The following is a 14,106-nucleotide window of genomic DNA, read 5'->3' on the forward strand; positions in this document are numbered from 1 at the left end:
GCGGCGAGTCCGGTCCGGGTTTTGCCGGCAGCCCCCGGGCAGCGTTCATAGCTCCTGCCCGGGCGGGCGCGCGGCGGCGGCGGCAGAGGCGGCTGAGCCTGAGCGGGGATGTAGAGGCGGCGGCGGCAGCAGAGGCGGCACTGGCGGCAAGAGCAGGCGCCCGAGCCGAGCGAGAAGAGCGGCAGAGCCTCACCCCCTGAAGCCGAGCCCCGCGTCCCAGTCCTGCCCAGCCCGCGCCCAGCCATGCGCGCCGCCTGCTGAGTCCGGGCGCCGCACGCTGAGCCCTCCGCCCGCCGAGCCGCGCTCCGCTCGGGGGTGATTAGTTGCTTTTTGTTGTTTTTTAATTTGGGCCGCGGGGAGGGGGAGGAGGGGCAGGTGCTGCAGGCTCCCCCCCCTCCCCGCCTCGGGCCAGCCGAGGCGGCGCGACTCCGGCTCCGGACCCGGGCACTGCTGGCTGCTGGAGCGGAGCGCACCGCGGCGGCGGTGCCCAGTGCGGAGCGCAGCTCCCTGCCCCGCCCCTCCCCCTCGGCCTCGCGGCGACGGCGGCGGTGGCGGCTTGGACGACTCGGAGAGCCGGTAGGTGTCGGGCCACGGCCCTCCCTCGACCCCCCCGGAGGCCGGCCCCCTCCCCTTCCCCGCCTACCTCCCTCTCCTCCCCCGGGGTTCGGTGCGCGGCCGGGGCCGGAGTTCGCTGCAAGTCGGCGGAAAGTTTGGCTGCGCGGGTTCCCCCTAAGTTCAGGTGCGGAGAGCCGGGGACGGGGAAGGAGGGGTCCGTGTTTGGGAGGGGCGGGGGGGCGCCCGCAGCATGAGCCGCGGTGCTCGGGAGCCTGGGAGACCTAGCGCCGGTGATCGCTCGGTGGCCGCTGCTATACCCAAGCCTCCCTAAGCCGCAGTATGCTCGGTCGCAGATCACTGAGTTCAGACAAAAAGAGGGGTTTTAGGGTCTGGGACGGCGGCTTGGGCGCCGTGGAGTGGGGCTGGGACGCTCCCTGCGGGGTGCCGCCCCCCCCCCCACTACTCCACCTCTCCGGCGCTGGGGCGGCGGGCGCCCAGGGTCCTCACCTCTTGGCGTTGGGCGGGCGCTCAGCCTGCGGGGGAGGCTGCTTGTAGATCTCTGGCGCGCACTCCCCCCATCAGACCCCACTAGCAGCCCTGTGTTGAGGGGCGACGTTAACTGCTCTGGGCGCCCTCGACCACGCGTGACTGAGCCTCCCCCACCACTTGGAAGAGGCGGCGGCTACTTCTGCATTTCTCCTCCGGCTCCTCGCCCCCGCTGCCCGCGGGGTGCCCGGCAGGCTGATGAAGTTTGACCTTTTTTTCCATCAAAGTACCCCACCACCACGGTGCCCCGCGGCCCCTCCCTCCCTTCCCTGCCTTGGGGAGTTTTGGGGGCTGTCTCCTGAGCCCCGCGTGGGCCAAGCAGCGTGCAGAGCCTGGGAGGGAGAATGGGGGTGTTCCTCTAGCTGCGGAACTGTCGGGGCGCGTACGTCCCAGGCGCCTGCCACGCTGCTCCGGCCCCAAATTTACCCCTGAAGTTCGACCTGAGCCCCCCTCCCCTTCGCATCCCCGGAGCGGAGTGAGGGGCTGAACCGCCGCGAGAGGAATGTGTTAATTTTCTGGCTGGGGGAAGTTGTCCTCGCCCGGAATGGGCTGCTTTCCGGCGGGGAGCGCGGGGTGCGCCTGGCTTTGTTTATTTGTAGGATCGACGGAAAGTGAGTGACCCCGGTTTTTAAATGAGGGGCCACCTTCGGGACCTGTCAGAAGAGCTGAAGTGCCCAAAGTGGGAGCAAGATCTCTTTTTATTCTTTATTCCCCCCCGGGAATCGGAAGGGGTGTGAGGAGTTGGACTGGTGCCTCGGGCTGCAAGGAAGCACCAGTAAATTTGGGGGGTTCTGTAGTGACTCATTCGGAAAGACCCGCTCCCTGAAGTCTCCCGCGACAGGGGTCTGAAGGTTTGGCAACCGCGCCCTACTTTGCCCCCTGGACCTTGGGTGGTCTGAGAGAGTCGCGTCTTCGGATCGGGGCTGGGGGGAGGGGAGCTAAGGGGGTGGCCGGCGGACCAGACTCCTGACCCCCGCCTTTCCCCGCGCGACGGGCGCTATTTGGAGCCCTTGGATTTGTGGTGGGCCCTGTCCCCGCCCCCCGCATTTTCTTTGGAAGCGTTGGGGAGGGGGCGTGTGTGCGATCGCTGGGCCCTCGCCCCCGCCGGAGCCGCCCCAGGGCCGCCGGCAAACAGAGTCCCTTTCAAGTTTTCCGCTGGGGCCGCCTGGCGGGGGCTGCGAGCGCAGTCGCTGCGGACTGGTTTGGAGCGCGATTTGAACGCCCGGCGCCACCTCAGCTGCCCCAGCCCGCGGGGTGGGGGGCGTCTGTCCTTTGCAGTTGGGAGTATTTAAATTGGACGTTTTGGGGGGCCTCTGGCCTAAGCTTCACCTGGTCGCCCTCCTGAAAGACGCCCGTGCCTTGGTTTCCAACCGCCACTAGAAAACCGGGAACTGAGACCGAAGCCCCCTCTAAACCCCTTTCTGAGAGCCGTGCGGGGAGACTCAGGCCGGCGGGCTACCTACCCGTAACTGCGTATTGTTGATTTAGCAGTTTCCCTAGATGAGAGTCAGGCTGGAGCTTGGGGGGGGGGGGGGGGGGGGGGGGCTCGCTCTGCAGCTGTCACCCCCCTCCCAGAACGGAAATTGTCCTCTCCTTGGGGAGGAGGGAGAGGGGGTGACGGTTTGATTTTTGCCCTGGGAAGAGATGGGAACAGCTGAGGGAGGTTGGCCTCTGAGTTCCCAGCCAGTCCCTGGAACTTGGGTAGAACCCCCCTACTCCTCATCCTCGCAGGAGCTGGGTCTCTCCCAGGGACGTCCCTATTCAGCCTTGGCCTCCCTCTCCATGCCACCTCCCTTTCCAAGGTGAGCCTCTGCAGAAGACAGACCCTTGGCAGGCTGGCTGTCGGGTTGGTGCCTTATTTATGTGTGTATCTGGTCCTGGCTGTTTTCACCGCTCAGCAGGTGACCCTGGCCAGGGCCTCCTATCTCTCCCGCGACAGAGCCTGTTGACTTACCCGAGGGCCAGTGGCCTCGTCTTTATCACGTGAGGCCTGGAATGTCCACCCGGCTGGGCTGGGCTGGGCTGGGCTGGGGTGGGTGGGGGAAGGGGAGGGGAGGATTCTACATCCAGGGCCCCAGCCAGCAAAGGCCCATGTTCCAAGGGTTCCCACTGTGACCCTAAACTCTTGCTGCCCCTTTCCAGGTCTGCCTGCCTCCTACCCATTTGGCACATGTGAAACTGAGACCCATAGGAGTGTGGGGGCAGGCTTGTATCTGGGTGAAGAAACAAGTCCAGGGGAATGAAATACCCTGCCTTCTTTAGGACTGACTGCACCTTGTTGTTTACGGGAGGATGGAATGGAGGGGATCTTGCTAGGAGGGAGAGAGGGATGTAGGCTGGGCTGACTTTACAGGTTGCAGGATAGGGTGGAGAAATGAGGGAATAGGCGTGAGCCAGACCCAAGCCTGGGTTCCTAGAGCCCCTGTCTGGTGGCTTGACGATTTAGTCCAAATTAACAAGCGTGATGCTCTGGGGCATGCTCTAATTGAACAAGGATGGGGGTTCACACATTGTTATTACTGTTATTATTGCCCACTCTTTATATGTTATTCATTTGTTGGCCCAATATGTTTGTATTGAGCACCTACTGTGTATCAAACCCCACCCTTCTGGTGGTGCACAAATGAATCACTGCTCCAGCTCTGGAGGCAGGCCCAGGATAGAAGCACCGCCCCCTTTCCCCGCCCTCTGGGGCCCTGATTGGGGCTTTCCTTCTTTTCTTTTTTCTGGGGCTCTCCCTCTCTTACCCCCACCACCTGGTCCCATCCTAGCTGCGTGTGTGTGTGTGTGTGTGTGTGTGTGTGTGGCTGTGTATGTGTGTGAAGTGTCCTTGATTAAGTGTATTAATAGTTAAACTCTCACTCATAGCTGGAACTCACCAGACCACAAAAAACCTCCCCCGTTACTCACGCGCTACTGCCCAACAAGAATATCCCACTAAAGTTTTTTCCTGCTTTCTCTTACTTCCCCCTCACCTCCCCCCAACGCTGAGCCCACCCTTCCTGGATTCGAGCAATGAGAAAGGACTGCCCCCTCAAAGACCCAGGAATCTCCAACCCTCCACCTGCCCCCTAAAGCCAGAGGCAGTGTCAGCTGACAGAGATGAGGCTGTGTGGCACTAGTCTGTTGCTCTGGGATGTGGGAATCTGGGTGATGTGTGCTTATGACTCAGGACATGTGTGTCTCTAAGTCGTGTGTCTGTATTTGTGAATCTCTGTGTTGAATGTCTTTCTCAGGGTGACTTCTCAGAGTCTGAACATACATGGATTTATGAATCAGGGCATGTCTGTCTGTCCTGATCTAGAAGTGTTTGGATCTGTAGTGTATGTGTACATGTGTGTTTGTGAATCTGAGATTGTATTTCTGAAGATTGGCTATGTCCCTGTGAATCTGGGAATGAATATATTCTGTGAGTTGTGTGTGCTTGGAATTTTGGAGAGTTTGGATTTGTGATTTGTGTGTATCTGTGTGCTTTGTGTATGCTTATAAATCTGGGGGATCTGACTGAGTAGAGTGTGTCTGAATTGTGAATGTGGGAGTGGGCCTGTCTGTGCTGTATGGACAGTGGTTTCTCTCTGTCTGTGGCAGTGGCGGCTGGCTATGTTTTCCTTTCTCTTTCTGTATCTCTGTCTTACTGAATCTCCCCCTCTGGTTGTTTGTGGCCCTGAATGTGTGTGTGTAGAATTGAACCTCTCACACCCAGTCCTTCCTGCTGCAAACCCTACAGCCCTTCCCTCCCCAGCAGTAACTGGGCAGCCTCCCCGTCTGCCTGCCTGCTGGGAGTTTTGGAAACCGCAGAGGGAGACAGGCTGGGGCCGGGGTGACAGCATGTATCCACGGCAATGGTAGCATGTGATTACGGGAATAAAAGGATTTTAAGGTCATGGGTGGGTTTTCTTGAGGGAGGGGTTGTGCCCCCACAACCCACCATTTGGTGGAGCCAGTAGCAGCAAAGGGCCGGCCTGTGTGTCTCCAGGCTGGGAAGCCTGCCCCTATGCAGGTGAATGTGGATATGTGGGGCTTACCTGGGAGTGTGAGCACATGCTTGCACACGTATGAATGGAGCCTGTGAGAGCATGTGAGTCTGGCTGCCAACTCCCCAGATGAGAGTCCATAGACTTGTTCCCTGGGGGAGGATTCCCAGGAAAACTTCTTGCTTCTGGGTATCACGTGGAGCTGGAACCTTGCAGTCCTCTCTATGTTGAGAAGCAGTCTGGTCCCAACCTTTGCCTGTACCCATACTCCCAACCCCAAGTCTCCTGTCTCTGGCCAGAGACTGGCTGGGCCAAGTCACCTGGGCCAGGCCACATCTTGGGGTGTCAGTGCCCCTGGCCCCGCTCCAGCCCCTGTAATTGCATTCTGCCGCCTAATCCCCCGCCAGCTCAATTAGATCGCAAATTCTTCTTCATTTCCTGCCTCTGATGCTGGCCTCCCTCTGGGCTCACAGGGCCTAGGAGGGAGGGAGGGGATCCTGCCCCATCTTCCACAGCACTGGGGGCTCTGAAGAGGTGATTAGTTCCAGGCACTCTGGCCCTGGAGCACAGGTTAGAACCCTGGGGACCAACAACACAGGGCTCCACTGACCCTTTTTGGTTCAGCCTCAGTATCCTCACACTGGGGCAGGGCTGGTGTTACCTGGTTCAGGGGCTCTGGGTAGACCAAGCAAATCACTCTAGCCAGGACCCTAGCTTGTACCCTCACCTGGAGCTCCTGCAGGCTCTGTGCCTCTCCCATCCTCAAAACAGTTGCCATCTCCCCAACCCCCACAGCAGTTGTGACCTTGTTTTTGACCTTTTCTGGGTATCCCTTGTCGGAGCCAATTGAACCACTGAGCTCCACTCCTACCAGGTCCTCCTAACCCCCACCCAGACAAGTGTGTATGAGCAGTGGCTCTAGAGTCCATCAGATCTGACTCCAAATCCTGGCCATGTCACTGCCTGGCTGGATGTATGACATTTGGGCCAGTTGTGTTATCTCTACAAACCTCAGTTTCCTAATCTCTGAAATTGGACAGTAAAAGAATGCCTGCCTCACAAGGTCATTTTCAGATGGACACAGATGGTTGCATAGTGCCTGGCAGGGGGAGGTGCTCACCTACAATCTGTATTCAGTAAACACCGGCTTTTATAGAGACAAGGAATGCATGTCCCCCGTGAATCCTAAGAAAATAACATGTGGCTCACACCTAGCACTTCTGTCTCCATTCTGCTGATTACCAGGTGTGTGACCATGGGTGCTTCACTTTGTCTGACTTTCTCTTCCCGATCTGTAAAATGGGACTGATAATAGGACAGACCCCATGAGGCACATGGTAGCCTTTTCTGGGATGATGCGTGCAGATTCTTGGCCTCAGTATGTTTTCAAGGTGTTATTTGCCTTCTTTCTTTTCTCACACCAAGCCTAGGGTGGGGTGGAGCTGGTGAAGACACAGGCTCAGGGACAAGGGGACTGACCAAGGTCGTGAAGCTAGTAATAGGGCCAGGCTGGGGTAGGGTGCGAGGGCTGGGGCGTGACCTGCTGGCTCAGCTGAGCTGTGAGGCCCAGTCATCCCTCCCTGCAGGTCACTGTGGAAAGTGGTGGCTTGGCTGATTTTTCCTGGGAAGGAGAAGCTGGATGTCTCCCGCTCCTTCCCCAGGAGGTGCCATGGCAGCGGCTGTGTTGACAGGCCTCCTGGCTTTCTTGATAGGGTGGCTGGCAGCTCTGGAAGGCCGGCTGTGCCCAGATCAGCCCGAGGGAAGAGGGAACCGCAGAGGTCTCCCTGCCATCACTAATCCCCACGGCCCCTCCCACCCTCAGCCTGTCCCTCCATCGCAGGAGACTGGCTATGATGGAGGTGGTGGAGAGACAGGCCAGAGGTGGGGCAGCCCTCCGCCTCAGGGTCCCCCATCGCTCCCGGCTAGTCTCCTGCTTCCTATGACCTCTGTCACTCACTGGCCTAGCTCTTTAATATTTCATGGCCCTTCAAGCCGGCCCCCTGCCCCAGCCCACACAGCCCCCTTTGTCTCTGCCTGCTGCCCGCCCCCGGGGCATCCCTGCTGCTGAATTACTGACCCAGAGGCTGCCTCTGCCCTAACTGTCCCCCACTGTGCCTGCCCCTGACACTTTCCCTGTCTCTCCTGACCTACCTCCCCCACACCTCTCCTTGTGACACCCTTCATCTCTTCGGGATTCTCTCCCCTTCGCTGACATCTCTGACCATCTCCCTGCCCTTTTCCTCCATTTTCCTCTTTTGTTGGCTTCCTCCTTCCCAGTGGAACAGAAACCGCGGCAACTGGTCCGCCTGCCTGTCCACCCCCCCACCCCTGTCCATCCCTTCCTGCCCCCTCCCCCACCGGCTGTGCCGGCCGGCCGTGAGAGCTGGTTTTATTTATTTTTCTGTTTGTTTGGGAAGAGGGCAGTGGCGGCTCTGGGCCCTGGCTGCTGCGCTCTGCTTAGAGCAGCGGGCAGGCGGGCCTCACTGGCCTCCCAGGAATGTGGCCGGGACGCCCCAGCTATATTTACTCCCCTCCAGCTGCCGGCCCCAGCAGGGCAGAGCCAGGCCTGCCCGGTGGCCCCCGGGGAGCCCTGTACCCACCCTCCCCTGTCTGGCAGACCCCACATCGCCCTTGGACCCAGCACTCCCTCCCTCACCTGTGACCTTTTCTGACCTCCTCAGACGTGCCCAGCCTGCCAGCAGGAACACTTGTGTGCCATGCCAGTACGGGCATAATGTTCGGGCACTGGGGGCCTGGGTTCCTGTGGGGCAACACCTAGTGGCCCCTATACCCCCAAGTAGGTACCTAGGCTGGGCCTGTAATCCGATGGCCAGAACTATGCAAAGCATCTTTCCAGGCCTCTCTCCATGGACCTGGCCCCTGCTCTTGCCACAGTCCCTTCAGCTCTGCTGTGATCACTGGCAGGGGTGATGTCAGGTGGGGGCCTGAGTGGGCTTGAGTGACTGGGCTTCTGGCATCACTGGATCCCCAGGTCTCTCACACAGGCAGACATACGTATGTGTAACACACCTAACTGCTTATACACACACACGTGTGTGCAGAAAGACACACTCACCCATGAAAACATGCTGGCTTATACCTTCCTTGGAGGCAGGGCCGTGCCTCCTGTCATTGATCCCCTCATTCATCAGATGCTTATTGGGGCTTTTTGAGCCTGCTCCTTGCCAGCCTTGCAATGGGATATGGCAGTGATTCTTCTTGTACCCCCAGTGCCTGGCACCAAATAAGTGTTTGAAGAACTTTAGCTGCTGCTGTAATCAGTTGCGGCCCCCAACTGTTAACTGCTATTTTGTTTTTGTTTTTGTTTTGTTTTTTGAAATGGAGTCTCACTCTGTCACCCAGGCTGGAGTGCAATGGCACCATCTCGGCTCACTGCAACCCCCGCCTCCTGGGTTCAGGCAGTTCTCCTGCCTCAGCCTCCGGAGTAGCTGGGATTACAGGCGTGCGCCATCACGCCCGCCTAATTTTTGTATTTTTAGTAGACACGGGGTTTCTCCGTGTTGGCCAGGCTGGTCTCGAACTCCTGATCTCAAGTGATTTACCTGCCTCGGCCTCCCGAAGTGCTGGGATTACAGACGTGAGCCACCGCGCCGGCCAACTACTATTGTTAGAATAGATTGTAACAAAGCCAGTGATAATGGGTAGCCCAACAAAAGTCCTCTCTGTGGCAGGCACCATGTTAACAGCTTTCTGACTTTCACCTTTTTTCATCCCCACAGTAGCCTTGGGTGACATGAGCCCATACCTGGGACAGATATGTGTTGTTAGCATCCCCATATACAGATGAGGAAACTGAGGCCTTGGGAGTTTGTGGCTTGCCACTGCCTAGTGGGATGGAGTCCTGGCAGAGCCCTTGACAGGCTGTTGGCCTTTGTGTGCTGCTTCCTGAACCTTCCACACTACCTGGCACACAGAAGGGACTCCTTAAATGCTTGCTGGGCACAGGCCTTGCTCTTTCCTCTTTGAGGCCCCCATAACCCTTGGCAATGGGCCATATGTGGTGGGGAGATGGGCTGATAGGCTAGTTGGGTGGATAAAAGTGGATGAATGAATGACTGGATGACTTGGTGGTGAGGATGAGTACTGTCAGGGGACACTGGAATGGGAGTGTGCTGGTGGACAGGCTGGCATGTGGAGATGCACTGGCCCTGTGGAGGGTTCTGGGAAGCAAGGTGGGGGCAAGGTGGAGAGATGTGGCCAGAGAGCAATAGGCTGCTGAGCCAAGCCAGTGGGGCAGGTCCTATCTTCTTCATCGACCACAATTTTTCCATCTGTCAGATGGGCTTGGGAGCCTTTGCCCTGGCTGGCTGCCGGCTGGCCTGGGCTGGGACTGGCCTGGGAGGTGAGGGGACTGTGGCGGGAAGGAGGAAGCAGTGGGTGGTGAAGACAGGAAGATAAAGCGTGGAGCTTGGCTTGGAACCTGAGAAGCAGAGAGACCAGCCCTGACCTGACTCCCGCCCTCCCTCCCTCCTAGCCACAGGATGGGGTGCAGGCGTGCAAACCCCCCGCCACCCACTCTCTCTGGTGCGGGCTGACTTCCTGACATCTGTGGCATTAGTGGCTGTGTGTGCCAGGAGGAGGTGGCCTGTCCCCTAGGACTAGACCAGTTTCTGTCCGGGCCGGGGGCCCCACACAGCTTCATGTCAGTTCCTGCTGACTCTGATGAGAGAGACCCAGCCCCTCTTCTGCCTGGCCCACCTCCCCCCGAGCTAGATGGGAAATTAGTTAACTGGGCTCATAGCAGTAGGCAGAAGTGGACCTGGCCCCCTTTCTTCCTGGGGGTGTCAGATCTTGGTGACCTAGAATTTCTTAGTCATGGGAGTCTAGAATTATAAAATGCTTGGAATGGAGGCATTTTTCAAGTCAGGATTCTTGTTGGGATTCTGGAGTCATAGAACCATGGATTTTGCTGCTAGAAGGAAGTGTAAATGGTCATGTTTCAGTCTCCTTGTTGGATGCTAGGGGACATTAAAGCTCTAGGGGTCAGGCTGCCCTGAGGTCACAGGGCCTGGTGCCCTCAGGTGACATGAGCCCATACCTGGGACAGAAATGCCTGTTCTGCCCCTAGCCAGCCCCTCTCTGGAACTCTAGCCGGCGTGGAGAGTGGGCTGTGGGCCCAGTCAGGCAGTGAGGGGATGTGGCTGGCCCACAGGCACAGGAGGGGTCCTCTCGGCGGTGCCCGCCGCCCGCTGCCCACGCTTCCCGAGGCACCAGCGTGAGGAGGAAATGCAGGCTGTTGCTTCCAGCAACAGCCGGCAGGGCCGGGCGGCTTCCCAGCTCCCCCTCTGACTCATGGCCGCCTGCAGCTCCCCCTCCCTTGGGGTCCTCAGCAGCCCCATCTGTGCAATGGGGAGAGGAGGCTTTATTCAACGTCTAACGTCACCATGACAATACCTTGGGATTGTTTTCGGGACCACTGCTGAACTGTGGGAGAGTTAGGATTGTCATCTAGAGCAGCCTAACTGGGCATTTGAACCCAGAACACTGAGAGGTTCTGTTTGGAGTCATCCTAATGCCTCCAGAAGCCTGGGAGGGCTCAATTGGCTCCCCAGGCAGAAAGTGTGTTGGGAGGCAAAGGAATAGCGAAGGGACCTGCAGTCAGCCCCTTTCAGGAAGAGCACAGTGGGGGAGGCCTGGCTCTCTGGGCTCTCCCCTGACCTTGGTTTGCCCATCTGCAGAATGGAGGTTGTTACCCATGAGGTCATTCATTCAGTGCCCGTGCTGTGCCTAGATGCTGGGGCTAGTGGCAGATTGGCCGGGAGGGGAGGATTCCTCTGCTGTAGACGTGGGGTGGGGGTGTGATTTGGTGACTCCCAGGGAAGGACTGAGGTGGGGGGAGGTAAGGAGCCAGCCAGTGAGGCCTAGTGTCCAGCGGAGAATCCCAGCTGTTGTCAGGAAGTGTTTCCTCCACTGGTTTCCTGGGAGGGAGATGAGGCTAGCAGGAAGGAGGGCAGTGGGGACAAATAAGGCCCCCAGCCAGTCCAAGTGGAGACATCCCAAGCTTGGCAGCTGGGCGGGTGTGCCCTGCACACTGCAGGAGGGCTGGAATGCACCCCTCATGCTCTGAGGCTGGGCCTATGCTGGGGGGCTGGGACTGCCAAGAGGGCCTGGGCCCTGATCCAGATTTCAAAGCCTTCCCTAGGGGCCTTGTGGTGCCCTCCACCCTGTCCTGAGCTGCCGCCGCGGGGGTGGCAGATGCTGTTTCATCGGCCGAGGCAAGTGGGAGGCCTCCGGAAGGTCCTCCTGGGAAGTTCCGGGGGGCAACAAGGGTGTCGGTGGGCAGCGGGGGTGTCGGCAGCTGCTGCCCCGCCTGGGCTGGCTCTCTGTGGCCTCCCAGGTCCCTCGCCCCGGGGGATGGGGGTGGTGCTTCTGCATTGAGGCTGGTCTCTCCTGCCCTTGCTTTCTCCCACTGCCCACTGAGCTTCTTGGCTCTGGCCCCCTCCCATCTCTGGCTGCGTCTGCAGAGCCCCCCGGGAAGGCAGGGAGGAGGCGCAGCAGGCTCAGAACAGCGGGTGCCCGCGCAGCCAAGTATTTGCGCGAGCTGTCAGAGACAGACAGGCATGTGGGGAATTTGGTGCGTGTGGGGCTGGGGGAAGCAGCCGGGTGGGCAGGCAGGCAGGAGGAGGGAAGCTGGGGCTGCCTCCCAGTCTGTGGAACCCTGCAGAGACCACCTCTCCCCAGTCCTAGAGGCGAGCTGCATCCACGCACCTTCCTCCTGCCTGTGCCAGTGCAGTGAGGGGAGTGGGATGATCCTGTAGGGTCTGATAATAGCTCTGACACGGGGAAGGGGTGCCTCGTGGAGGGCCTGCAGCCTGGAAGAGACTCTGGTGGAGTGTGGAGCCAGGCAGGAATCCGGGTTGTGCCCGACCGTGGCCTCCAGGAAATAGCAGCTGTCATGCTCCCGCCCCTCCACCCCAAGCCTGGCACAACTTGTTTCCTGGCCAGGATCCGGCCAGGGCAGATTGGAGGAGCCTGGTATTGCCCGGCCTGGGCAAAGAACGGGCAGGATGGAGGGGCCGTGTTTATAAGCCTAAAGGCGCTTGGGGTGCTCTGGGGAGGGGACCTCAGCCCTTATCTCCTATGCGAAGACCCCAACCCAGTCACCTTTGTGGTCTACACTCCAAAAGCACCCATTAGGTAGGGCAGGGCCCAGAGCTGAGTAATGCTTGTTTTTTTGTAGCTTGAGAGCCCAGAGAGGGGGATCCGCTGCCCCAAGCTCACACAGCGGGCTCTTCAGCCTTCCCCTCTGGTTGGGGTAGGGGGGTATGTGGGTGGGGCCTCATGTGGGTGGGGCCGCTGGGAATTGGTGAACATGGGGGGTTTGCTGGGGTGGGGGGCCTATATTTAGTCAGCCCTGCAGAGCCAGGGCGCCTCTGGGAGCAGCTGCTGGGTGGGGGGGTACACAGACAGAGGCCTAGAGCTGCATTTAGTCTGGACAGAAATATCCTCCCCCCACCCAACCACCCACTGGCTGGGAGGCCAGGCTGCGGGCCTGTCCCCTGAGGGGCAGCTTTGCCTGGGCCTGGTGGCCGGCGGGACAGGCAAGATGACCCGATAGGCTTTTCCCAGCTCAGGTTTCGATGAAACAGGAACCCCGGAGCCGCAGCCTGGGCCAAGGGGGCCAGGGCAGCCGGAGCCTGGGGGGCCAGGGCAGCCTCCCCCACCTCCGCCCTCATGCTCCTCCCCATGCTGCAGCCTCCCCTTCTCAGAGGCCTGGGGAAGCAGCAGGTTATTTATCAAGCCAGCCTCCCCGCCGCGGCTGCCCGCGCCACCCCCCCACCTCTTGTGCTGGCGGCCATCAGCCCAGCAGAGCAGGGTGAGCTGGGCGGGCGGGCGGCAGGATTAGCTCAGGAGACGTGAGTCACCCCATCCCCAGCAGCCCCAAGAGGCCCTGCGGCCTGGCAGGCAGAGTGCACACTCACGCACCCCACACGCGGCACACCCGGGCACACACTTAGGACAGACACAGTCACTTGCAGCACACATAGTTCCACACGACTCAGCACACCCAGCCGACACGCATGGTACAGACTCGGTCACATGCACCATGCACACACAGCTCCCATGTGGCGCTCCAGAAGCACACTCATGGTTCCAGCCACAGCCCAGCCTCTGGCGCACGCACACACTGGCACATACCTAGGCGAATGCACATATACAGGCACACACAGGCGTGCCCCCTGTGAGGAGGCCACTCTCACCCCATTGGCCCCACACGCTGGGGTCTGATCATTCTCAGGCCATAGCTTATCCCCAGATGATGCCATAGGGTGGGCCAGGGCACTGGCACACACAGGCACACCTGCTGTGATCGGGGCTCTGCTCCCCCAGATGCCTTGTGTTTAGGCTCACACAGAAGAGGCCTGGCCTTCAGCCATGTTGTGTCCGCCGGGTTCTACAAGGTGTGGGTGGGGAGGTGGAGATGGTTTTTTCCCATAGCAAACCTGGCTCTGCCCTCTCTGGGGAGGAGGCCCAAGTATCAGGCATGAGAGTGTTAAACCCACCTGCCCTCTAGTACGGGGCCTCTGGCCCAGGCAGAGTGGGTTGGGTACACGGGGGAGGGATATAGGGGAGCTGGGGAAAGGAAAGGCTGGAGAGGGAGTGCCAGGGAAAGTCGATTTCCCCAGGACCACTAAGTGGCCGGCTGGTTCCCAGACCCAGGGCATGGGGTCCTTGGGAGGTGGCAGGGGTGTGCCAGAGATAGGGGGAAGAATGATACCTCTGATCAAATGGACCCAGGAGTCTTTCTGCCCACCTTCCCTGCTTACCACACACCTGCTTCTCTCTGTTCCCTTAGTTGCCAAGGCCCTCATTATCCAGTGCCCCCACTTAGGTTTTGGCCATGGCCCTGGTTCTTAGTCTACAGCCCTGCTAAATGGGTAGAGAGCTGGCTTGTGTATAAGGGAGTCCTGGGGTGCTGAGAGCTGAGGATATGCCCTCAGGGAGCCTTTTTAAGCCTCTGCCCTGCTTTGGGGTTGGGACTTGCCTTCCTCGCACTGGGCAAAAATAA

At 59.5% G+C, this 14,106-nt stretch overlaps 1 protein-coding gene across 3 annotated transcripts in view; it reads left to right on the forward strand.

Moving 5' to 3' along the window:
* LOC113219494 (CXXC-type zinc finger protein 5) overlaps positions 1-14,106 on the forward strand; it is a 37,758-nt gene that overhangs the window by 2,552 nt on the left and 21,100 nt on the right. Inside the window, exon 1 of one of the 3 annotated variants that reach the window (XM_026454483.1) lies at positions 9-576. The exons of 1 other annotated variant lie outside the window; for it this stretch is intronic. The gene's annotated coding sequence lies outside the window, so the exon portion shown is untranslated. Of the gene's footprint in view, positions 1-8; positions 577-659; positions 740-14,106 lie in introns of those variants that run through there. One more of the 3 variants, XM_026454484.2, reaches the window with a different exon arrangement.

This window comes from Piliocolobus tephrosceles, chromosome 4 (assembly GCF_002776525.5).
Source record: "Piliocolobus tephrosceles isolate RC106 chromosome 4, ASM277652v3, whole genome shotgun sequence".
NCBI lineage: Eukaryota > Metazoa > Chordata > Mammalia > Primates > Cercopithecidae > Piliocolobus > Piliocolobus tephrosceles.